This window comes from Sorex araneus, chromosome X (genome assembly GCF_027595985.1).
Source record: "Sorex araneus isolate mSorAra2 chromosome X, mSorAra2.pri, whole genome shotgun sequence".
NCBI lineage: Eukaryota > Metazoa > Chordata > Mammalia > Eulipotyphla > Soricidae > Sorex > Sorex araneus.
Window position 1 is genome coordinate 240,596,454 of NC_073313.1, and position 23,688 is coordinate 240,620,141.

Here is a 23,688-nt window from a genome sequence, read left to right on the forward strand (position 1 = left end):
GCAGAGACAGTCTCGAGGCGCCCCTGAGCTCGGTTTCCGCAGTTTGGAGGCGAGGAAGCCACAGCGTGCGGGCGGGAGTGGGCGGTCACGCAGTGCAAACCCCGCAGAAAGCAGAGAAATCGAGACGGGATGGGGCAAGGGGAAAAAAAAAAAAAAAGGGCGGGCGGATGGAGGGGTGGGGGTGGGGGTGAGGGTTATTGAGAGGGCCCCAGAGCAACCTCAGCCAAGTGCTCGGAAGCCTACCCTCCCCCACCGCCGAGGCTTTAAGATGCAACGCACCGGCTGCCCGCGCTGCAGGGCTGCTGAATCCCACGTGGTGTCCCAAGTCCCCAGAGCTCTGCCCCCGAAATAGCAGCGCTCCGCCGGCGGCAGGCGGGCGTCTCCTGGCTTCTCAGGAGCCCCGAACGGTCGCAAGCTGCACGCACAGTTCCCTCGACCATCCCGCGATTACCATCCCCTGACCCCCAGACCATCCCCCGGGTGGGGTGGGGTAGGGGGAAGCGCCGCCGCCCCGCGCGCGCCCCGCCCAAACCCTCGAGGCGGCGACAGGGGTCGCGGCCGCCTTTCCCCACCGGCTTCCAGAATTCTAAGTCCCACAGCCCGCGACGCGGCTCTGCAAGTCCTGGCAACGTTTGAAAAGTTGCGGAGCCCCGTTCCTTTACCGCCGCAAGGGCAGGCCGGCCCGGGGTGGGGGTGGGGGCGGGGGTTTCCAGCCAAGTCGTCGTCCCCCACGACCTCGGGACTTCCCCACTGGGCTACACACCAACCCCGCTTCCTCCTCCTAGTTTCCGCTGCCGAGTCTGCACCGCCAGGACGCGCGGTGGGACTTAACACCAACTCCTCCCCGAGCCCCAGTTCGGTCCAGTCCCCGCTCCGCCGGCCGGGGATCCTCCCCCTGGCTGAAGCCCGGGTGCCGCGCCCGAAGGCGTCCGAAAGCCCTTCGGCAAGTTCCGTCTGGGGCGCGGGCGGGGGGGGCGGGGTGTCCCGAGCGCCTCCGAAGCGGCGCTCGGCTGTTTCCGTACGCGGCCGCTGCGCACTCGGCACTGGGCGGCGCTGGCTGGCTCCCTGGCTGCGGCTCCTCAGTCGGCGGCGGCTGCTGCTGCCTGTGGCCCGGGCGGCTGGGAGAAGCGGAGTGTTGGTGAGTGACGCGGCGGAGGTGTAGTTTGACGCGGTGTGTTACGTGGGGGAGAGAATAAAACTCCAGCGAGATCCGGGCCGCGAACGAAAGCAGTGACGGAGGAGCTGGTACCACCGGTAAGAGGAGCAAGGAGGAGGAGGCAGGAGCCCGAGAGAGCCGTGGGGGGGACGAAGGGGGGACCAGGGAGGCGCCGGACAGCCGCGCTCGGGGCCTTCCCCCTCACAGGAGGGGCCGCGGCAAAGATGGAGCCTCCGCCCGAGCCCCACAACATCGCCGCCGCTCGCAGCGAACAAAGAATAATGGCGGCGGACTGGAGCCAGCGGCGGCCGGGGCGGCAGCGACTCTGCCTGCAGCCAGCGGCGGCGCTCATGGCGGGGGGCGGCGGGCGGGGTGGGAGCCGGCGGCCGGGGGTGTGCGCGCGTGTGTGTGTGTGTGCGTGTGTGTGTGTGTGTTTGTGTGTGTGTTTGTGCGCGCGCGCGCGCGTGTTTGTGTGTGTGTTTGTGTGTGCGCGGCCGGCCGCGGAGAGCTGGCGCCCGCCTTCCCGCCACCGGGGCCGGGACCGGGGCCGGGGCCGGAGCCGGAGCCGGAGCCGGGGAGCCGGGAGCCGGGAGCGCGGAGCCGCCCCGGGGGAGGCCGCCCGCTCCCCGCCGCCCGCCGCCCCGGCCCGGGCTCAGCTCCCCGCGCCGCCCGCCTCCTCGCCTCTCCCACCCGGCCGCGCCGGGGCCGTGGTCCCGGGCCGCGGCGCCCGGGTGCCCCGCGGGGGGTGGAGGAGGAAGAAGGAGACGGTCGAGGGCAGAGGAGGTGAAGGTGCCTGCTGCCGCTGCTGTCGCTGCCGCCGCTGCCGCCTTGCCGGCCGCCTGGGTGTCTGCCGTGCCCGCTTGGCGCGGGGGAAGCGCTGCAACGTCCCGGCCGCTCGGCGCTCCGTTCTCTCTTTTGTGCAATAAAGTTCGAACCCCAAGGTTTCCTCTCGTACTGGTATTTTATTCCTTAACCCCGGGTCCCGCGGCGGCTCCCACATCCCACCGGGGGAGGGAGGTGGGGGTGGAAGGGGGGAAAAAAAAAACAAAGCTCTCTTTTCGGTTCTTTTCGACTAAGTGGAAATAATGGTTTGAGCTCCTGCTTCTCTCTACCCCCCCCCCCTTAGTCTCTTTCTCTTGCCCTCTTTTTTTATTTTTAAAAAGTCAGTTGAGTATGGCAGTGCAGTGGGAGAAAGCAAAGGGGTGCTAAAGGAAAAACATACTCGTAATAACTTTTTGAAAAAAAAATACTGTTGGGATCTTGTAAAAGGGAAGCTGGTGTTTGAAGACGGTTTCGGTTTTTAACCCCTTTTTGTAAGGTAATAATAATCACTTTAAGTCTATTCGAAACACTCCGTTAGGACTAAAATTTGCTGATATACTTTCGTTTTTACATCACTTTTTTTTCTTTGCTACCCGTGTCAACGGCGTTTGGGTTTTATGGTTTTTCCTCTTACTGCTTCACCCCATCCACTACTATCTTCCCCCCAATTTCTGTTTAAACCTAAATGAAATATTTGAAAATAGGCATTTAGGAGGATCCATTATTTGTCTTGAATGCATTAGGCAACCCCATCTGAGAGTGACAGTAATTTAAGCCACAGGTTTAAATTGGCACATTAAAGACTGTAAGGCAGGTTTTTAAGGACCTAGAATATGACCTCTGAGGTTTATCGTAGCTTTTTTTTTCTTCTAAGAAGTCAGAATTGAAATTCTAGCCGCAGATCTGCCTTGTAAAGGGTTAGTATGAAAGGTACCTTTTGCATTGAAATTGTTAACATGCAAGCTCATTTCCTGATGTAAATGTAAAACCAAAAACAGTTATTGTAGGTGGTGCAAACGATGAACGTATTTAGAAATACTTTTTGTCAGTTTGATAGTTGTAATGGATATGTACAAGATTCTTCTTAGAAATAAATGGTAACAGAAACATTATCTTCTGGCCTTTCTGTGTTTAAGTCACTTTTCGAAATCTACTTTGCTGCGTGTTTTTCAAGCCTTTGTCATTACTGAGAGGCTTAGTAAAACCATGTAATAGCATTTTCCCATAAGAATTAGAGAAACGCAAAATAAAATTTTAGAAAGAGTTGGAGAAATAATTTTATTTCCAAACACTGGAAATTATGGTATTGATGGAAAATTACTGTTTTTTTCTTAAAGATTTTCCTTAAGTCAGCAGCAGTTGAATAGGATTTTTTTTTCTCCTTATTATGAGTGACTGAAAATTTTTAAAAAATCATAATGGGCTCTTCAGTTTTATCCAAAAGATCTTTGAAGCTTTGTTTTATTTATAGATTCATAAACTGTGGTTCTTAGTAGTCTCAAGGGAGGACTTTCAACTTTTTAAAATTAATGCTTGAATATTTAAATATTGGGAGCCTACTAAATTTATACTTCCTTCATGAGGATCAATAAAAATGAGATCTACTTGACCTTTTTCTTTTTTAACAGACCTGTATTTAGAAAGGAAATAAATCATTGATACAAATAGGCTGGAAAATTTTTAAAGGACACTTCTTAAATCCTGATATTTTGAATGATATTTTCCCCCCAGATAACAGCCTAAGAAGAATGATGTGATTAATAAATGACATCTTTATCTGCTTTCTGAAAATTTTCTTGGTTAGAAATAGAAACTTTCATTTCTTCACAACTTTCTTTTGTCTCATTTTAAGAGGACTTTATTATGTATCTTCAGCCATTTAAAAAAACTTGCCTTTTAACCACAGTGAAAGTTACTGTAAATGCTACATTGTATCAAAATTCTTATCTTTATTTACTTCTAGATGTAAAGTCAGCTTGCTACAGTTTTGTAAACAAACTTTCTTGATGTTACTTTCACTAATGGCTTCTTTATTGAAAAGTTTGAACCTGTGCTGAAAGATATAGCCAGATTAGCAGCAGGGGGTAAAAGAATGCAAGGATTTCCCCCCCCTTAAGTGTGAGCTCACAGCTACTGCATCATCACTTTAGACAACATTTGCAGTAATTGAAACAATTCAGTTACTACTAACCCACAGAATGCAGTTGGAGGACAGAGCATTTGGGTTTTGTTATGGACCTAGATTCCTGCAGTTGCTCCTACTGTCATGTGCCCTTCAGAGAATTTTGTGCCTACCGGAAGTTTTTAGTCTCTAGGCTTCACTTTCCATTACTATAGAATAATATCATCTATTTTATAGGGCTGTGAGATAATGGAGTCTCCCTGTGGATTCAGTTAGTGGTAGTTATTCATGTGAAACTTCATTTAGACTTCCTAGCTAGGGAGCTTGGAAAAATTTCTTCTCCCTATCTCTTATTTCTTTGGTCATAAATGTATAACGCATAACTCAGTATTGTGGGGATCATATAAATTCAGCTTCTTAAATAAGTACATAAAAATTACATGCATTTCACAAGTTCTGACAAATGTTTACTATTCAAAGAATTATTTATTTTACTGTGTTTAAAACACTGGGTTAGAAGTTTCAGTGGTAGGGTGTTTGCTTTGCACTTGGCCAACCCCCGACCCGGGTTCGATTCCCAGCATCCCATATGGTCCCCTGAGCACTGCCAGGGCTAATTCCTGAGTGCAGAGCCAGGACTAGCCCCTGTGCATCGCCGGGTGTGACCCAAAAAGCAAAAAAAAGTTTCAGTGGTTCAGATATGATTTATGCTGTTATTTTTATCCTCAAGAATACTTCTGGGGACACAACAAATAGCAGAATTTATGTCATAAGACAGCAGTTAAGGGAAAGAGTTCCCATACTTGACCAATGGAAAGATTACTTTTTTCAGTTTTATTTCTGATTGTCATTGTCCATAATTTATTTTTAATAAATTATTAGGGGTTGGGCTGCAATGGTTATGGTTAGGGCTTGCTCCTGGCTGTGTGCTCAGGGGTCACTCTTAGAGGTTGGGGGTGGACATGGGGGTGCGAGAAGCGTGCATATGTAGTGCCAGTGGTAGTGCCAGGGGTAGATCCAAGTTGGCTACATTCCAAGCAAGTCCCTTGCATCCTGTAGTTATCACTCTGGCTCACATTGATAATTTAAAATAAAACGTACTATAGCAAAAATTACTGTTTTCCCTTCAGTCACAAAAGTGTTAGCAGTTTCTTACTTTCCTTTGTGTATAAATGAGCACATATGCATATGCATGAGTCATACTCTGCCCTTCTTTTTTGCTGGGAGGGTGATGGTGGCAGATCCTTCAGTACTCTTGAGTTCTACTCTCAGCTCAGTTTTGGGGAAGAGGTGAAGTTGCTGGAGGTGCTTGGGGAAATCTCACTTGGGACTCCTGCTCTAGCCAGTTGAACAAGCTCCCCAGTATTCCCCCTCTTTTTAATGTAGCTGATAGCATGCTGTATACATGATCCTATATCTTTCTTTTCCCCTTTTATAGCACTGTCTCACTGTCATCCCGTTGTTCATCAGTTGTTCATCGATTTGTTTGAGCGGGTGCCAATAACGTCTTCATTTGTCCCTGTCATGTGCTAGTGTAGCCCAGTGGCGACTTCTCACTCCAGGACCATGAAGAGCACCTTGTTACTGTTTTTGGCATGTCAAATACACTGAGGATAGCTTGCCAGGCTCTGCCATCCCCTTTTATATAGTTTACCAACTGTATCGGGTTCTGAAAAAACTTTGAAAAAATTATAAAGCATTTCATCATATGACTGTACCTATGTTTACCAATTAGTTCTATTTTGTTATATCTTTTTTTCTTTTAGCCACACCTAACTCCAGGCGTTATGCTCAGGAATTAATCCTGTTGTTGCTTAGGTGCTTAGGGACTATACAGGATGCTAGGGATTGAACTTGGGTTTCTTGTGCAATGCAAATGCCTTATCTGCTGTACTTTTGCTCTGGCCCCAGTTTTGTTTTATTTTATTTAAAAAAGAAAATTTGTGCCAAACCTGTCTTTGCTCAGGGGCATACTTCTGGCTTTGTGCTTAGGAATAACTCCTGGAAGAGCTCAGGAGACTATATGTGGTACTGGAGATTGGACAAGGGTCAGCAGTATATAAGGAGCGCTACTGGCTGTACTGTCTCTCTGACTCCAAATTTTAAATCTTATATGACTTATTTTTATGCTTGGATTTTGGGCCACACCTGATCATGCTGAAAGGTTACTCCTGGTTCTGCACTTGGGAATTACTCCTGTCAGTGGTGAGAAATCAGAGGGATGTGGGGGATCCAGCCCTGGTAGACTGTAAGACAGCTATTGCTCTGGCCCCTGATCTTCTAACTAAGGTCATCTACATTTCTTTAAGTGCATCCCAGACTTCATTTAAATGAGAAATACCAGTTTTTAACTGGAAGTTAGGTACTTGAACTGCCTCATTATCTTTTTAGCTCTGGTTTTAAAGTTCTTCAAACAATCTTGTGCTTGAAAAGGCTGGTAAACTGTGAAAGAATGAACATATAAAGTGATGTATTATTCAACCCTTTTGTTGATTGCCATCCATATATGAAACCCTGAACACAGTACTTACTTCCGTTATTGTATTTCGACCAGAAAGCTTACTTTGGCTTTTGGCCATTTTTTTCTGCAGTGCTGGGGGGGGGGGGGGGTGGTTGTGCTGCTCCCTGCCAGGTGCTCACTCCCTGCCTTACTCAGAGAATCTTGCAGTATTGGGCATTGAACCAGTGACTTCCTACTTGCAAAACATGCTTTCCAGCTTTTGGGGCCATTTCTCTAGCGCCCTTAAGTTCACTTTCTGGAGGATCTGTTATAGTTAAGTGCTTGGTGGGGGAGGGGAAGGGTGTTGCAAAGTATTTCTCAGGTGACCCAGGAGCCAGTTCCAGTGATCTTCAGGGACTGGGTCTGATGGGTCAGTGCCTGTGCTGGGAGCTACCAAGACCACACCCTGCAGTGTTGGGGAAGAGGGACAGTTGATGCTGGGATGGAATTCAAACTATACTGCTGAGCTATCAATTAGGGCCCCCAATTCTTTATTAAAAAGCAAACAAAACTGACAAGTCTCATGAAATAGTAACAAAATATTGAGATTGTTGAGATTATAGATGTAGATAGACTTTATTGTGAAATTTCTTGGTCCATTTGGGCTAAGTATTCAACTAGGGCTTAAAACAAATTTCAGTTCTCCCCTCCCTTTTTATTTTGCTTTTCTAAGCATCAATTAACTAACGTATATTTTTGGGGTGAGAGTGGGGGGCACACATGGCAGTGCTCAGGTCTTACTCCTGGCTCTGAGGTCAGGAATATAGTGCCACTGGTGGGGCGTTGGGGACTATATCGGATTTTGGAGCTCAAACCTGTGCCAGCTGCGTGCAAGGCAAGCACCCTATTTGCTGTACTAACTCGTGCCCCAATTGGATTACATTTTAAATATACACTGTATCTTTTAGATATGTATGATTTACTTTTTAAAGTTGATTAAATTTGGAAACTGATCACACTAATCCAGCCAGAGAGACACATAAATCTAGTATACCCTGGTGGTGCTCAGGGGTTATTCCTGGATCTGTTCAGGAATAGCCCCTGGTGCTGCTCTGGGGACCACATGTGCCAGGTTTCAAACTGAAGTTGGTGGATTTGCACGGCATGCAGTTTAACCCTTGTATTCTTTCTCTTGCCCAAGTTTTCAAAAAGCAAATCACCAAATGAAGCTTTTGTGCTATACCTCATGAGTATAGTCTAACTCATGTAAGCGAAAGTTTCAAAATATAATAATGTATTTTGAGGATTTTCTGGTATTTCATATAAAATATTAATGTTACTTTTACCCGCTCAATGACAAAATATTTGCAAAGCAACCTTTACAGATTTGGTAGGATAGAGATAAATAATTAAATCTATTAAGACAAGAAATTTTCCTTCTAGAACATACTGATGAGCTATCAGGGAGTTAAGTGATTTCTCAGATATGATGGATTCTAAATTACCTTTTTGGGTAGAGGTAAAGATGACAGCATGAACAAAAACACCAATCTCATAATGTAAGTGTGACTACTTGCTTTCATTGGTAACACACATTTGGTCCTTATGAGGCTCTCCCTGGGCTTAAGAGATGGTTCGGTGAACTGAAGCACATGCTTTCTCCAGGTAGCCAGGATTTGATCTCTGGCACGGCATGGCTCCTTGAGCACTGCCAAGAGTAACCTCTCACCCCCAGCACTCCCAGAACCAGGAGTAGCCTCTGGGCACTGCCAGGCATGCCCCTCCCCTCAAGTCTAAAATAAGAGACTATCCCAGTTAACTTACTGAAGTTAGGAGGAAAAAAGTGATTAAATTTACCCTCTACATTTTGATTGCTTTGTTTGTTATATTCAGGGGTTACTCATGGCCCTGCACTAGTAATCACTCTTGGCAGTGTTCAGGGGCCATATGGGATGTGAGAGTTTGAACCCGGGTTGGCCAGGTGCAAGGCAAGTGCCTTACCTGCTGTACTATCACTCAGGCCCAATAATTGCATTTTGAAACATTTGTACATTGGATAAGAATATAAGAATAGCTACTTGTTTATCTTGTTTAGGATATTTCTGTTCTCAGTGTGTATACACACTTGTCTTGTGGTCCTGGGTCCCTTTTTTGTTTGTTGGTCTTTTTCCTTAGTTCCGCTATATGAGACCAAAAAAATGATTTTGTTATATTTCACCTAGTTTTGCTCACCTGTCTTCCAAGCTACAAAAAAGGGGGGAAGTGTTCAGTTTTATTCTGGATTTTAGTCCAATAGGTAAGTGGAGGACTATAATTTACCTTTAGTTATTATCTTTAGTTTACCTTTAGTTATTATTTGTGTATCTAGTACACAAATCTTACCGTGTGTATGTGTGTGTGTGTGTGTGTGTGTGTGTGTGTGTGTGTGTGTGTGTTTGTTACTGTTGTTTGAGGGGAGAGCACCAGACCTAATACTCGCTAGTATCGGGTGTGGGTGGGATACAGTGCCAACAACTGAGCTGCTGACTATGTGCAGCTATGCACTCCAGCCCTTTTAGCCTCTTTCTGACCTATCAGTATCAGTGCTCAAGTTGCTTCCATCCCCACTCTCCATCCCATGAGGTAAGGTAAAAAAAAGGAGATTAACATAAATGAGATGGGTTGCCTCTTTTCAAAAATGCGACACATATTTCAGTTTTCTTCCTGTTTTTAGTTTTGATCTCTGAGGGCAAGCACTAAGATTTGGTAAGGAAGAGGGCTGAAATGTAGTGTTTTCTTTATTTTTCTCTAAAGATAAGTATAGTTGGAGAAGAGAAAAGTAGGTTAAAATACCAACTAATGAATGACCTTGGTGTAGAAGTGGAGGATGAATCAAAAGTTGAGCTTTATCAGCAAAATAAAAGTCATAAAAATGTTTAAAACATAATTAAAAAATGTGTTCCTGAAAGAATGAATTTTCTCAGAAACTAAGAGTGTTGTCAATTTAAGTGTATCAATCTGTGTTTCTGTTTATAAATGTAACTCAAAATTTTTAATTGTAATTTATTTTGGTTTGGGGGCCACACCCAGCAGTTACCAGTGCTAACTCCTGGCCCTGTGCTTAGGGAATCACTCTTGAGATGGGGGGACCATGTAGGGTGCTGGGGATTGAACAGGGGTCAGCTGCATGCAAGGGAAGTGCCCTACCCATTGTACTACTTCTCTGGCCCCTCAGATGTTTCTAATTTGGTTATGGTTTAATAACCATGACTTTTCAGAACTGTTACTTATGTTCGTATAAGTAATCAGCAATAGCAAATCCAGAAGTATCTTTTAATTTTTTAATTTTTTTTTAGAAGTATCTTTTTAAACCTCCATTATAGTGAAAGTTACTGCTTGTTCTGAAATATGTATTCTAAAAGAAATATTTTGGTTAAACATACTATTATTTTCTCATCTATTCAGTTAATGTGAATAATGTACATCAACTTATTTTTTTTTTGATGGCTGCTCACTTTATTGCCAAATACACATATATTTTATAGAGGGTCTCAACTTAAGAGGATGGTCCAGTTACATAAAGTTTAACATTACTGAGCTATCGCCTTTCCAACTCTGCTTTACCCCAGCTCAATCCGCATTAGGGCTAGATGCTGCAGTTAGGAATGACTCTTGAGGGGGTGGTGACAATTCTTGGGTGGTTGGGTAAGACTCGGGCCAGATACCTGGTACTTGTAAAATATGCCCAGACACTTCCTACTGGGTGCTATGCAGGAACAGGTCTTATTTGCTGGATCAACTTATTTTTGTATAATCAAAAAGTAAGAAATTGAATATAGATATAATTGTTAAAGATTTAAATAAATGATTTTAGTTGCTATTTAAAAAATGAGGCTTGGGGCTGGAGCCATAGAACTGTGGGTAGGGCACTTGCCTGCAAGTGACTGACACGGGTTCAGTTCCTCTTATCCGATATGGTCACTGGAGTGATCCCTGAGCACTGTTGCCTGTGGTTCAAATACCAATATAAATAAAGCTTGAGGGGCGAGGGTATGATTCAGAGAGGTAGAATACAGGTCCTAAGGCTGATCCCTGACACCACAAGACCCCCACACCACAGCATCCTTGATGTGGTCCTAGCGCTCCCATCATGGAACACAGAGGTGAGGAAGCAAGTAGGGAGCTAGAACCATCTGGCTCTTGGGCAGTAATGCCCCCCCCACCCCATCTTCCATGGCAGTGCTGGATGTGGGCCCTGTATAAAAAAAATTAAGCCTGAAGAGCCAGAGAAATATTACTGTGGGTGATAAGGCACTCTTCCTTGCTTAGGGCTCACTCACTGTTCCCCAGGAATGTCCCTAGGATCAATTCCTATGCAGTCAGGAGTAGCCATTGATCGAGCTGACTCCTAAACCCAAAAATGGATGACTCAAACTTTAGTACGTGACTTCTGCTCTCCACTTTATAGTTGAAATTATGAAAATAGTATAAGAATAACATACAGCATAAGGTTGGTTTTTCATGACTGTCTTTAAAAGACTAGCGTTTAAAAGAAGATTTTAGTGAAGAAATGCACCTAGCACCACACAAGGGCTACTCCCAGCTTAGGGCTCAGGGGTCACTGCTGGCTCTACTGGGGACCATGTAGTTAGTGCTGGATAGGATCCAAGCCCGCTGCATGCAAATCATGTGCTCTAGTCTTTTGAGCTATCTTCCTAGCTCTTGGCAGATTCATGGTTTGAAATCAACTCTATTGAAATGCAATTCACATACCATACACACAGTACACTCACTGCAAGTACACAGTTCAGTGGTTTTAACGTCACAGACGGGCCTCTGTCACCATCATCAGTTTTTGGTCTTTGTCCTTACCCTAACAAGACACTTCTGCCGTTTCGGCAGCATCCCTATTCTCTCTATTCTCTCCCATCACCCAGCTCTCGGCAGCTCCTCTTCTTTATCTAGATTTGCTTGGCTCTGAACAGTGAACTCATTCATACAGTATGTTTGTTCCTCTGGTGAGCTTTTAAAGTTTTCAGAGTTCACCAGAATATCAGTATTTTGTTCTTTTTTCATTGCTACATTATATTCCATTTTGTGGCTATAAATTATTTTGTGTGTATTTATAGACTTTGGGACTTTTATGAATAGAACATTCATTTATTGGACATGTTTTTATTTCTCTTGGTTTTATGCCTAAGAGTGGAGTTACTGAGTTGACTATAGTTACTGTTAAAGATAACTATTTGAGGCTGCCAGACTGCCAAAGCTGTTTTACCTTCTACAGTGTATGAGGGCACTTATTTCTCTTAATCTTCACCAACAGTTGCTATTATTTTTTTCATTATGACTATCTTAGTAGTTGGGAAGTGGTACCTATTTTGTGACTTCAGTTTGTGTTTCCTCTATAGCTAATGATAATCTAACTTTTTTTTTAATGTACTTAAAAGACCATTGCATATTTTTGAAGTATCATTTCAGATCCTTTGTACAAGCCCATTTGTACTTGTATTTGGGTTGAGAAAGGTAGGGTTGGATGAAGGGTGCATGTGGACCATGCCTGCTAGTGCTTGGAGCCACTCCCTGACTGCTGATTGGCCTGCTGAGGGTGGGTGCCCTTTGTGGCTGGGATCAAGTCTAGGTCTCTTGTCCTGAGTCCTTCAATTGAGCTGTATATCCTAACCATTTCTTTTTCATCTTTCTTTAGGAGTATTTATGAACCACACACCAGGCAGTGCTACGGTTTATTCCTGGTAGTGCTCAGGGAACTATATATGTGCCAGGGACCAAATTGGGCTTGGCCACATACAAGGCAAGCACCTTGTGCTATTTCTCTGGCTTATCTAGCTCCATGTAAATCAGTTATATATCTTTGTATTCTTAAATTGTAATAGTTCTTTACCCAGAGAAATTATTTGCAGTTGTCTTTTACTCTGGATTGCATTTTCACTTTCTTGGTACCTTCAAAAGAACAAAAGGTTTTAATTTTAATGATATTTCTCAGTTCGTCTCTGTTTTATTTTAATTCTTGATTTTTAATTAACATTTGCTAACTATATGAAAGCTAAAAGGGAATATTTTAGTTACAATAATATATTTAATATAAAATATTAAATACTAAAATACAAGTGCCTATTTAGATTTACATGTCACCTCCTGCTCTTTTTTGCTTTTTGGGTCACATCCAGCAATGCACAGGGATTACTCCTGGCTCATGCACTCAGGAATTACTCCTGGCAGTGCTCAGGGGACCATCTGGGATGCTGGGAATCGAACCTGGGTTGGCCACGTGCAAGGCAGATGCCCTACCTGCTGTGCTATAGATCCAGCCCCACCTTCTGTTCTTTATTCTGTGTCCAGATCCTTTAGTGGGAGTGATTGATGGAAAGAAGTGAAGGTAAAAAACAAGTATTAGGGGCTGGAGTGATAGCACAGCGGGTAGGGCGTTTGCCTTGCATGCGGCTGACCCAGGTTCAAATCCCTGCATCCCATATGGTCCTCTGAGCACCTCCAGGGGTAATTCCTGAGTGCATGAGCCAGGAGTGACCCCTGTGCATTGCCAGATGTGACCAAAAAGCAAAAAAAAAATTTTTTTAAAAACCCAAGTATTAGTTAATACATTTTAATTCGAAATGCTATATTTTGTTTGATTGTGTGGGTATAGTGCATTACTTTTAAACACTACTGAATTGGGGAAATTCACACTTAAAAATTTTTTTTACCATGTAAGAAATAGTAATTCCTACTTTTTCACAAATGACCAAATTGAACTATAGAGTATTTAATGATTTCCTTGTTGGTAAAATCTTTTCACTGGACAAGAAGTTAAGTAGAGCATAGTCTTTATAACTTGCTTTTACTTGTTTGGTTTGATTTTTTTTGGGGGGGGTCATACCCAGTGAGGCTCAGGGGTTACTCCAGGCTCTACACTCAGGAATTCTTACTGGTAAACTTTTTAATATTTATAGGAGTCCATTTCTAGGAAGGTGAGGAAATGATCTGCCTCCTCCAGGTTTCATAATCTTCTTTATCAGGTCTGCTTCAGTAGACAGATAACCATGAATAACCAGCTTATGTTTCCCTTTTTCCCATAATTCATTCTTTTAATATCATTTCAAAGAAACTTGTGGGTGTAGATCACCATTATTAAATACTTGTTTGGATGTAATTTTAGGTAAACTTATCATAAGACTTACTTCATTCTTGCCCAACTCTTGTTTTTTGACTTGTAGGTTTAAATGCAGATTTTGTTTTTTGAAAGCCAAGGAAATTCAGTTTCAAGGCTTAAAAAGGAGTTTCTGCTTGAGTTTTCGTGATCTTCAGCAGTTTACTATTATTATACTCCCCTCCCCCATCTCTGCAACATGAGAAACAGCTTGAGAGAGTGTATTAATTCATCAAAACTACCACACTAGAAATCACTACCAACTTGGTTGAAAAAAGAAAAGTAGTATGGTTTACTTTAGAGCTTGGGCTTAATTGTTTCTTTTTGGATTAAAGACCTGAACACGAGTCTTTTATTGAAATTGTATATAAAATCTTTTCTGTTTTCTACATGTATCAGATTGTAAAATAACCATGGCCAGTTTCTAAATATAGTTAGTTCTGTGTAATCATTGGTGTGTTGAGTGCTTGGGCTTTTTCTATTAAGTTAAATATATGATTAGCTTGTTGACTAATAATACATGTAATTCCATTGCTTACAAATATTTTTTTACTCTTTATAACATTGGAGACTATAATAGAACCTAGAACAATCTTTTAATTGTTTTTAATACAAATTTCTTAATGTCTTTTGTTCTCCATCTGTGAAGTCAGCTAAAACCAGAATTCCTATCTTATGACTTCTACTATAACGTGCTGTCTCACTTCAGAAAAACAAATTTTCACTGGTTACTCTGTAAATAAGGAGCCAAGTACAGCATTTCAAGATGAAGTTCAAAACATAATTATAAAATTGTTGTTACAAACTTATTTTTAAAAGGACTGACATTTATTTTCCATTTGAAGGTTCTATTTCCACATAGTTCCTTTGAGTGAGTGAATTAGTAAGCTATAAATATTAATTTCAGGGAATAATTTTTTTTTTTTTGGGGTCACACCCGGCGATGCACAGTGGTTACTCCTGGCTCTGCACTCAGGAATTACCCCTGGCGGTGCTCAGGAGACCATATGGGATGCTGGGAATCGAACCCGGGTCGGCCGCGTGCAAGGCAAACGCCCTACCCGCTGTACTATCTCTCCAGCCCCCAGGGAATAATTTTTTGAGTGGAGGTGAGGCTTTGGGCCCACACCCTGCTCTGGACCCACAAATCACGCCTAGTGAGCTTGGGGAACCATATGGGATGCCAGAGTTCAAACCCGGGTTGGCTACATGCAAGGCAATTGACTACTTTCTGTACTATCTCTCTAGCCCCACGAGAATAATTTTTATTTTATTTTTTTGGCTTTTTGGGTCACACCAGCAATGCTCAGGGGTTCCTCCTGGCTTTAGCACTTAGGAATCATTCCTGACGGTGCTTGGGGGACCATATGGGATGCTGGGAATTGAACCCGGGTCAGTCACATGCAATGCAAATGCCCTACCTGCTGTACTATTGCTCCAGCCCCCCAAGGGAATAATTTTTATGGGTTTCTTATGGGTGTTTTATATTAAGCAGAACTTAAAATTTGAAGAGAACTTCACTCTAGTCAACATACAAATTGCATTCCTAAAAAGTGTCTGCCAGAGATAGATAATCCTTTTTTTCTTAAAAAAAATTCAGTTTCAAAAATCTATTTGGAGATGGGGCTGGAGTGATAGTACGGCAGGTAGGGCACCTGCCTTGCATGCAGCCAGCCTTGGTTTGATCCCCAGCATCCTATTTGGTCCTGCAAGCTGCGCAGGTGCGATTGCTGAGATCAGAGACAGGAATCGTGTGGCCCCAGACTGCGTGTGGCCCCAGAACCAAATCCATGCAAACAAACAAAAAATACATTTGGTGGACTTCAGTTAGAACTTGAGACAGGAGACTAGGATGAGATGGGTGTAATGCTGTTACTGGAAATAATGCTTGGTCATAGTTTGCTACTTTGCTAAGCAACAGTGTCTCTTGGTGACCAGACACATGAAGACTTGTTTCAGAACCTGAATTTTCTTACCTAAAGGAAAACAAAACAAGTACATTTTGCCAGTGCTTTCTTTTTTTTAATTTTAAAAATTATTATTTTTTTAATTGAATCACAATGAGATACAGTTACAAAGTTGATTATGATTGGGTTTCAGCCATACAATGTTCCAACACCCATCCCTTCACCAGGGTTTATTTCCCCCATCACACTTTGCAACCCTTCCCTCATGTCCTCCTCCCCCATTCCCACCTGTCTCTGTGGCATGCACTTCTCCCTACCTCCCTCCCTTCCTCCCTCCCCTCACTCTCTCCCCTCTCTCTTTCCTTCTCTCCCTAGTCCCCATTCTGGGCCTTATGCTTTGCAATACAGATACTGAAAGGTTATCAGGATATCCCTTTACTTACTTTCAACACTCAGTTCCTATCCAAAATGATCATTCCCAACTATTATTTTTGTACTGGTCCCTTCTCAATCCTAACTTCCCTTTGCCCCCTAGACACTCTTTGGCAAGCTTCTAGCCATTGATCAGTCCTCTTTTGCCAGTGCTTTTAAATGAAAAACCACTAATGCTTTCTTATTGGGAGATATTACAGAATCAGTCACATATTTGGGAATGCCTGTCATAAACCATGCAATAAATTTCTATAAATCAGATAGCTGTTTACTTCATTTCTGTTTATTTTTTGTTGTTTTGGTTTTTGGGCCACACCTGGTGGGGCTTGGGGACCCTATGGGGTGTTGGGGATTGAACCTGGGTCTGCTGTGTGTGCAAGGCAAGTGCCTTAGCAGCGGTACTACCTTTCCAGCTCTTAATCACTTTATTTTTATTCTGGAGCCAAACCCAGCAGAACTCAAAGACTGCTCCCAACTCTGTGCTGGGTGTTGCTCCTTGGGTGCTTGGGGCCCTTTTAGTACTAAGGATAGAGCTCTCTCTGCCACATTCAAGTCAGGTGCCTTATGGCCAGTCCTGTTCTCCAACTCCTTAAGTTGATTTTTAAAAAGTAATTCAAAACTCCATTTTCTTTTTTTTTTCCCTGGGTCACACCTGGCGATGCACAGGGGTTACTCCTGGCTCATGCACTCAGGAATCGCTCCTGGCGGTGCTCAGGGGACCATATGGGATGCTGGGAATCGAACCCGGGTTGACAGCATGCAAGGCAAACGCCCTACCAGCCATGCTATTGCTCGCCCTTCCCCCCCCCCCATTTTCATTTGAGATGTGTTGATTTACAGTATTGTTCTCTAGGGTTTTAAGCATACAACATTCTAGTACCATACTACTAGCTTCCCTTCATCATTGGCTCAAGGTTACCCCATCACCCTTCCGGATTCTTCCCTTAGTAAGCTCAGTTCTGTAGCCAGTTCTCAGATTCGGCTGCCTTTCACCGTTTGTTACTCCCTCACTGTTTTTTATATTCTACATATGCGAGAGATCATTTTGTATCTGTCCCCCCCCTTCTCATAGAAGCCAGCCAAATAGTTTTTTAAAATTCATTCTTGTTACTTTCCTTAGGATAGTATTTCACAGGATATGCTTTCCTTTAGTACTAAGGATAGAGCTCTCTCTGCTCTATCAGTATACTTTCTAAAATACTCTTACTGAAAATAGCCCTCAGATACCCTGTCATTACAAAACTGTAATAAATTGTAAGAATTAACTTAAAATTTTCCAAAATTAGGAAATTATATTGAAAATAGCTTTATAATGTCTATTGGTAGACATAGTTGAGTTATGGTGGTATTTACTATTAACAAAGAATTTATAAAAGTACATGATCAAATTTTCATGCTTTCTGTTTTGTCTTATGAGTAATTCTCATCAAATTCAGAGCACAGGGTGTTATTATCATATACATCATTTTAATTTTCTCTAATATAGAGACTAGTGTCTGCAGTATGAATTTGCTCTCTGATTAAGGGAGAGAAACCTTTACAGAAGCACAGAAAACACTTTCTGAAAACTGTCAGAATTCACTTTGCCCGGTATTTTAGCTCATTACATTGCCTGTTCACTCTGCTTAAAAATATGTGAATCTCATTTTGTCAAGGTGTGATCAGTCCAAGATTTGTTGGCTTGTTTAGTTTTTGGACCACACCTGGCAATGTTCAGGCCTGACTTCTTGCTCTGCACTCAGGGATCACATCTGGCAGGATCTTGGACCCTGTGGGAGGCTGAGATCAATGCTCAGATCGAACCCAGTTCAGCAGTGTGTAAGGCAAGCACCCTACCTGTTGTACTATTTTCTCTGGCCCATGATCAATCTAAGATTTTACAGTTGAAGTTGATATGTGTGTTGAGGGTATAGATGTACATTTGTAGGTATAAGTTTGTATACCCATACAACATTTGAATGTGCTATTTTCCTATCAGGTTTTAGTGAAGATAATGCTGTATTTACACTGAGAGTTGTATTTTTTTTTATTAGCATCAGAAACCTGAAGCATTGCTAAATATTCAATATTGAGTGCATACATATCAGTCCTGCCAGAGTGGATATATGATAGACATAAATGACAAGTACTTCAGGATTAACAGTCAAGGAAAAATTAGAGGAAAAGAAGCAGTGCAATATAGTTATAGATTCCTGCAAAGTTACAATTAGAGTTAACTTTTGTGAACATTTTGTTAATCTTTTTAGTAAATTAGTAACACTTAAGAAAATGAAATCAAGACATTTTGAGGGTGCAAAAATGTGTTAACAAGACTTTCAAACACACATAATAGCCCTAAAAAGTAACAGTAGATAGTAACTAAACAATATTATGTACTGCCCATAAATATTATAGGACAAATATTCACCTAAATATTTTGGGTGGGTTGGGTTACACCTGGTGATGTTAGGAGACCATGAAGTGCTGGGGTCGAACCAAGGTCACCTGTGTTAGGTAAGAATCTTAACTTTCCGAAAATAAGTCTTTTAAAAATAAATATCTTCTTGTATATATGTTTTGATAGTTAAGGTAAGCTATGCAGATACAGACCTTCAAAATATTTTTCATAAATATATGAAAGCTGGAGCGATAGCACAGCAGTAGGGCTTTAGCTTTGCACGCGGCCAGTCCGGGGTTCGATTCCTCCACCCCTCTTGGAGAGCCTGGCAAGCTACTGAGAATGTCTCGCCCACACGGCAGAGCCTGGCAATCTACCCGTGGCCAAACACAGTAAACAAATCTCACAGTGGAGACGTTGCTGGTGCCCGCTCAAGCAAATCAATGAGCAGCAGGATGACAATGACAGTGAAATATGACTGTGATGACAAAATGGTCATTAAATAAACTTCCATGTGCCCAAATATGTCCTTTGGTATGGTTACACTGAAGATTAGAAGACTTGGGCATTTCTTAAATCTGACTTATTTGATTGGTGAAAGTTCAGTAGGAGTTACCACTTAATAATTAGGTCATAGAAACTGTCTTCTTGACAATAATTAATGTTGTTGCATTTTTAAAACTCATGGTACATATTTATATTTTCTTTATGGATATGTTCTCAGACAAAATTCATGGTTTACTTTTCATTTTAGACTGGATTAAAATATGTCATAGATTTACAGGATTAAGAATAAAATTAGATGTTGAGAAGTGGGTTTATTTTTTCTATAAATTTGTATTAGAATATTTAGAATGATAAGGATAGGGGTTTGCTGCCTCCCCCACGCCCCCCCAATTACACACACACACACACACACACACACACACACATTTTCTCCTTTTTTCTCTCATTTTTGGACTATACTGGATATACTCAGGAACTTTCCCTGGCTCATTACTGAAGAGTTACTTCTGATACTGCTCTCAGAAATTGCAGTGCTAGGGATTAAACTCAGTTTTAGCATACAAAGCACGTGTTCCAGCCCTCTGACTGGAACCCAGGAATAGGGCATTTCTTCAAAGTCAAAAACATTTCCAGGAAGGGGCTGGAGATGTCAAAAACATTTCCAGGAAGGGGCTGTATAGAGAGTACAGTGGGTAGGGTGCTTGGCTTATGTGCCACCAACCTGGATTTGGTCCCTGACATCCATATGGTTCCCAAGTACCAGCAGGAGTGATTCCTGAGTGTAGAGACAGGAGTAACCCCCAAGCATCGCCAGGTGTGGCCCCAGAACAAAAAAATTTAGGGAAATGAACTGGATGAAACCTAGAATTTAATTTCCAATTTTATTTTTTTTTTGCTTAAAGTTTTTTTCTCTTTTGGTGTTGTGGGTTGGACCAAGGGCCTCACACGAGAGCTATTTGCTCTTCCACTACATCCTCGAAGAATGGGTTCAGTTCCATACAGATGCTGAGTTGGTAAATCAAATGCTACCCTATCAGAGAGGATTTCACTAGTGAGCTTTAAATAAAACTTCAAATCTCTCCAACAATTCTTCCTAGCTTACTTCTAAAACAACATTTCTAGCCATTTAACTTGCTTACTTTCTCTGTGTTCCATTGTACTTGGTTCACAAATGCAGTTTCATTGCTTTTTTATCCCCAGGTGCATCTTCAAAGTATAAACAGCGTTTGCATGTGTGCTTAAATATGATGCTTTAATGTAATTATAACATATAAAGTGTAAATTATGTTTCTGGAGAGATAGTACAGTGGGTAGGATGCTTGCCTTGTGTCCAGCCTACCTGCTCTCAATCCTTAGCACCCCATGTCGTCCCCTGAAGACTGCCTGGAGTGATTCCTGAGCACAGAGCCAGAAGTAACCTCTGAGCATCACTAGGTGTGGCCCAAAAACTTTTTTAAAAGTTAGTTGTTAAAATTAAAGGTATTTTCAGTTTTGGTAAAGTAATTTTTTTTACTTGTGAAATCCCATAGGTTAATGATGTGTAGTATAATAATATAAAATGCTAAAACAATTTATTTTAAGAGATTTTTGTTTGCTGGAGCGATAGCACAGAGGGTAGGGCGTTTACCTTGCAAGCGACCAACCCGGGTTCAATTTCTTCGTCCCTCTCGGAGAGCCCGGCAAGCTACCGAGAGTATCTCGCCCGAACGGCAGAGTCAGGTAAGCTACCCGTGGCATATGCGATATGCCAAAAACAGTAACAATAAGTCTCACAATGGAGATGTTACTGGCACCCGCATGAGCAAATCGATGAACAATGGAAAGACAGTGCTACAGTTCTTAGTTGCCACAGTGCTCAAGGCTTACTCCTGTCTCTGCTCGTGGGGATCATTCCTGGCAGGCTAAGTGGACCATATCAAGTGCCAGGGGATAAACCCGGGTAAGCAGTATGCAAGGCCGGTGCTCTACCTGCTGCATTATCTTTCTGGCCCAAGAGACATCATTCCTCTCATTTTACTTTAGTAGTTCCTCACGGTTTACTTTTTATAACATTTTTTGTCTTTTTTCCTTCTATACAAAATCTTACACTGCCCACAATAACACTCTGCTTTCTAGAGGCGTACTATAGTTTTAAGTCTTTGCTCAGACCGTTTGTTTTCTTAAGAGAAAAGTTTTTAAAAATTACCTTGGTTTTTGGGCCACACCAGGCAGAGCTCAGAGCTTAACTTCTGGCTCTGTGTTCAGGGGTCATTCCTGATAGAATGTTGGGGACCATATGGAGTGATAGAAATTGAAATCTGGTCATTTGTACTAGGACAGGCACCCTATTCACTGTACTCTCTCTCCAGCTCCCCAAAATTATCTTTGCACAGCAGTGTGCTTGCCTTGCACATGGCTGATGTGGGCTCGATCCATGGCACTCCGTATGGCTTCCAGACTGCTCCAGGACTGACCTATGTGCAGAGCCAGGAGCAAACCTCGAGCACTGCCGGCTGTAGTGCAAAAACAAACAATTATTTTTCCTCAAATTTATCAAAATCTAATTTATTCTCAGGGCAGTTTTGGAATTCTACCTTTCTCCTATTTGTTGGCCCTTTTATTTTGCTTCAAATGTCACTGAAACACTCATTCAACAATTGCTGGGATGTTTATATGAACATTAAAAATATCTATTGTCTTATTGTATACTATTGAAGCATTTATTGTTCTACATACAACTTTAACTGGCAATTTTTGCAAGTTTTCTAAGCTGGAAAGGTAAAATGGCTATACTCTTTGAAAACTAAGTAAAAAAATGATTAAGCATACAATTTATAGCAGTTATGACCACAACAGTATAAATGAATAAAAGACACCTTCCACCATGTGAAAGAATATTGAATAATAATGTGGTTTGTAGTATTCTAGTTAACTGAAGTTGTATTATGTTCTTTGTTTGGGGGCTACAGCCATTGGGTTTATGCCTCTCTGTGCTCAAGGATCACACCTCATGATGTTCGGAGTACCATATGCATTGCCAGGGGAAAAACTGGGGTTAGCCACATGGCAAGTGCCTTATCCAGTGCACTATACTCTGGCTCCGTGTACTTCTTTTTAGAAGTATATATCTATAATATATATAACATGCCATTATAATAATTATATAGTTATATTATATCTATATAATATATGGCCAGAAAGATAGCATGTGGGGTGGAGGGTAAGGTGCTTGCCTTGCATGTGGACAGCCCTGGTTCTATCCCTGACACTACATTTGATTCCCCAAACACTGCCTGGGGTCACTCCTGGGCACAGTGCTGGGAGTAGCCCTGAAACCACTGTCACCCAAACTACCCTCCCCTCCTTAACATTTTTGGTTGTTGTTTGTTTTGGGGGCACACATAGGGCTTATTCTTGTCTCTGTGCTCAGGGATCACTCCTGGTATTGCTGGGGGCCGTATTTGTTGCTGGGATCAAACCTAGGTTGGTTGTGTGCAAGGCACACTGTGCTCTCTCTGTCCCTCAAAAATATTTAAAGGAGTGTAATAGTAAATATGAAATACATGCATATAATGGCAGTATCTTTGTATTTCCCCAAGATCAAGAGTCTTAAGAGACCCAATTTATTCAGTTATGTGCATGTCCAAGCATGTAATAGGGATTTGAAGTTTTTGTTAGTCTCAAATTCATGCAGTTTCACGATGTTATCCATGACTTAGAATATTAAGGTTTTTTGAGACTGTAGTATGTAAAGAGTAAAAGGTGAAAGTTATCATCCTACACAATTCTGTCATATCTTCCTCTTTTCATAGTTATTGCAGTTTAGTGTATAAATAGACTTTGACTATTTTTTCCTTTTTTTTAACCTTGGTTTGTTTCCTTCCCCTCTCTCTCTCTCTCTCTCTCTCTCTCTCTCTCTCTCTCTCTCTTTCTCTCTTCCTCTTTCCCCCACCTCTCTCTAATGTTGTTCAGAATGGGGGTTCAGGCATACACTGTTGCAACACCACTTTTGTGACATTCCACCAGTGTCTTCTGGATTCCTCCCAGCCCTTAGCCTGCCTCCTTACCAGGCACATTTGTAAGTTCAGGTCTCCTGCTTGCAGTGTTGTGAGCTCTGTGGTTTAGACATACACACATACCTCACCTCTAAACCACCCATGTACTAGGGGCCCACTATGTTACTTCCCATCCCCTCCTCTTTCCTTCTAGATTTCTTTCCTTTCCTGTCCTCATTTCTATAATCTAGGGCTCAGGGTAACCTAGGTAATTGCCCCTTTGATACCTTGGGGTTTTTGGAGCCACACTTGATTATTATTAACCACTTGGGGTTAATCTTGGCTCTGCGCTCAGGAATCACTCTTAACAATACTCTGGGAATGATATGGGATGTGAGAGATAGAAAGCAGGTTGACCATGTGCAAAGCCAGTACCTTGCCGGCTGTAGTATCTCTCTGGCCCCACACTCTGGTCCCACACTCTCTGGTTCTATTTTTTTTCTTTTACTTAAATGCCTTGGTATTCTACAATATATTCTGTAGCTCATCATCTTACTGTTTGTCTTTTATCAGAGATAAGCTTTAATTTTTTGCTGTGGTTTTATTTTAATTTGCCTAAATGATATTTGTATCCATTAATTTGATTTTGTAAAAAAGTTCTAGGTTTTGTAAAAAAAATATACTCAAATGTATATTTGTGAATTAGCAAATAATGAAAGTTTGACTAGTAGTTTCTTTGTTTTGTAGATGTTAATGATGCTAATTGTATGTGGTATTTTTTTAACTCATATTTTGGTGGCTTTGTCA

At 42.3% G+C, this 23,688-nt stretch overlaps 1 protein-coding gene across 4 annotated transcripts in view; it reads left to right on the top strand.

Annotated features, from left to right (window-relative positions):
* The first annotated feature begins 1,048 nt into the window (after nucleotides 1-1,048).
* The window catches only part of CREB1 (cAMP responsive element binding protein 1), a 62,729-nt gene continuing 40,089 nt past the window's right edge, over nucleotides 1,049-23,688 (top strand). For 2 of the 4 annotated variants that reach the window (XR_008627200.1, XM_004601310.2), the window contains exon 1: nucleotides 1,086-1,254. The gene's annotated coding sequence lies outside the window, so the exon portion shown is untranslated. Of the gene's footprint in view, nucleotides 1,255-23,688 lie in introns of all 4 variants that reach the window. The other 2 variants (XM_055119984.1, XM_004601311.2) reach the window with 2 other exon arrangements.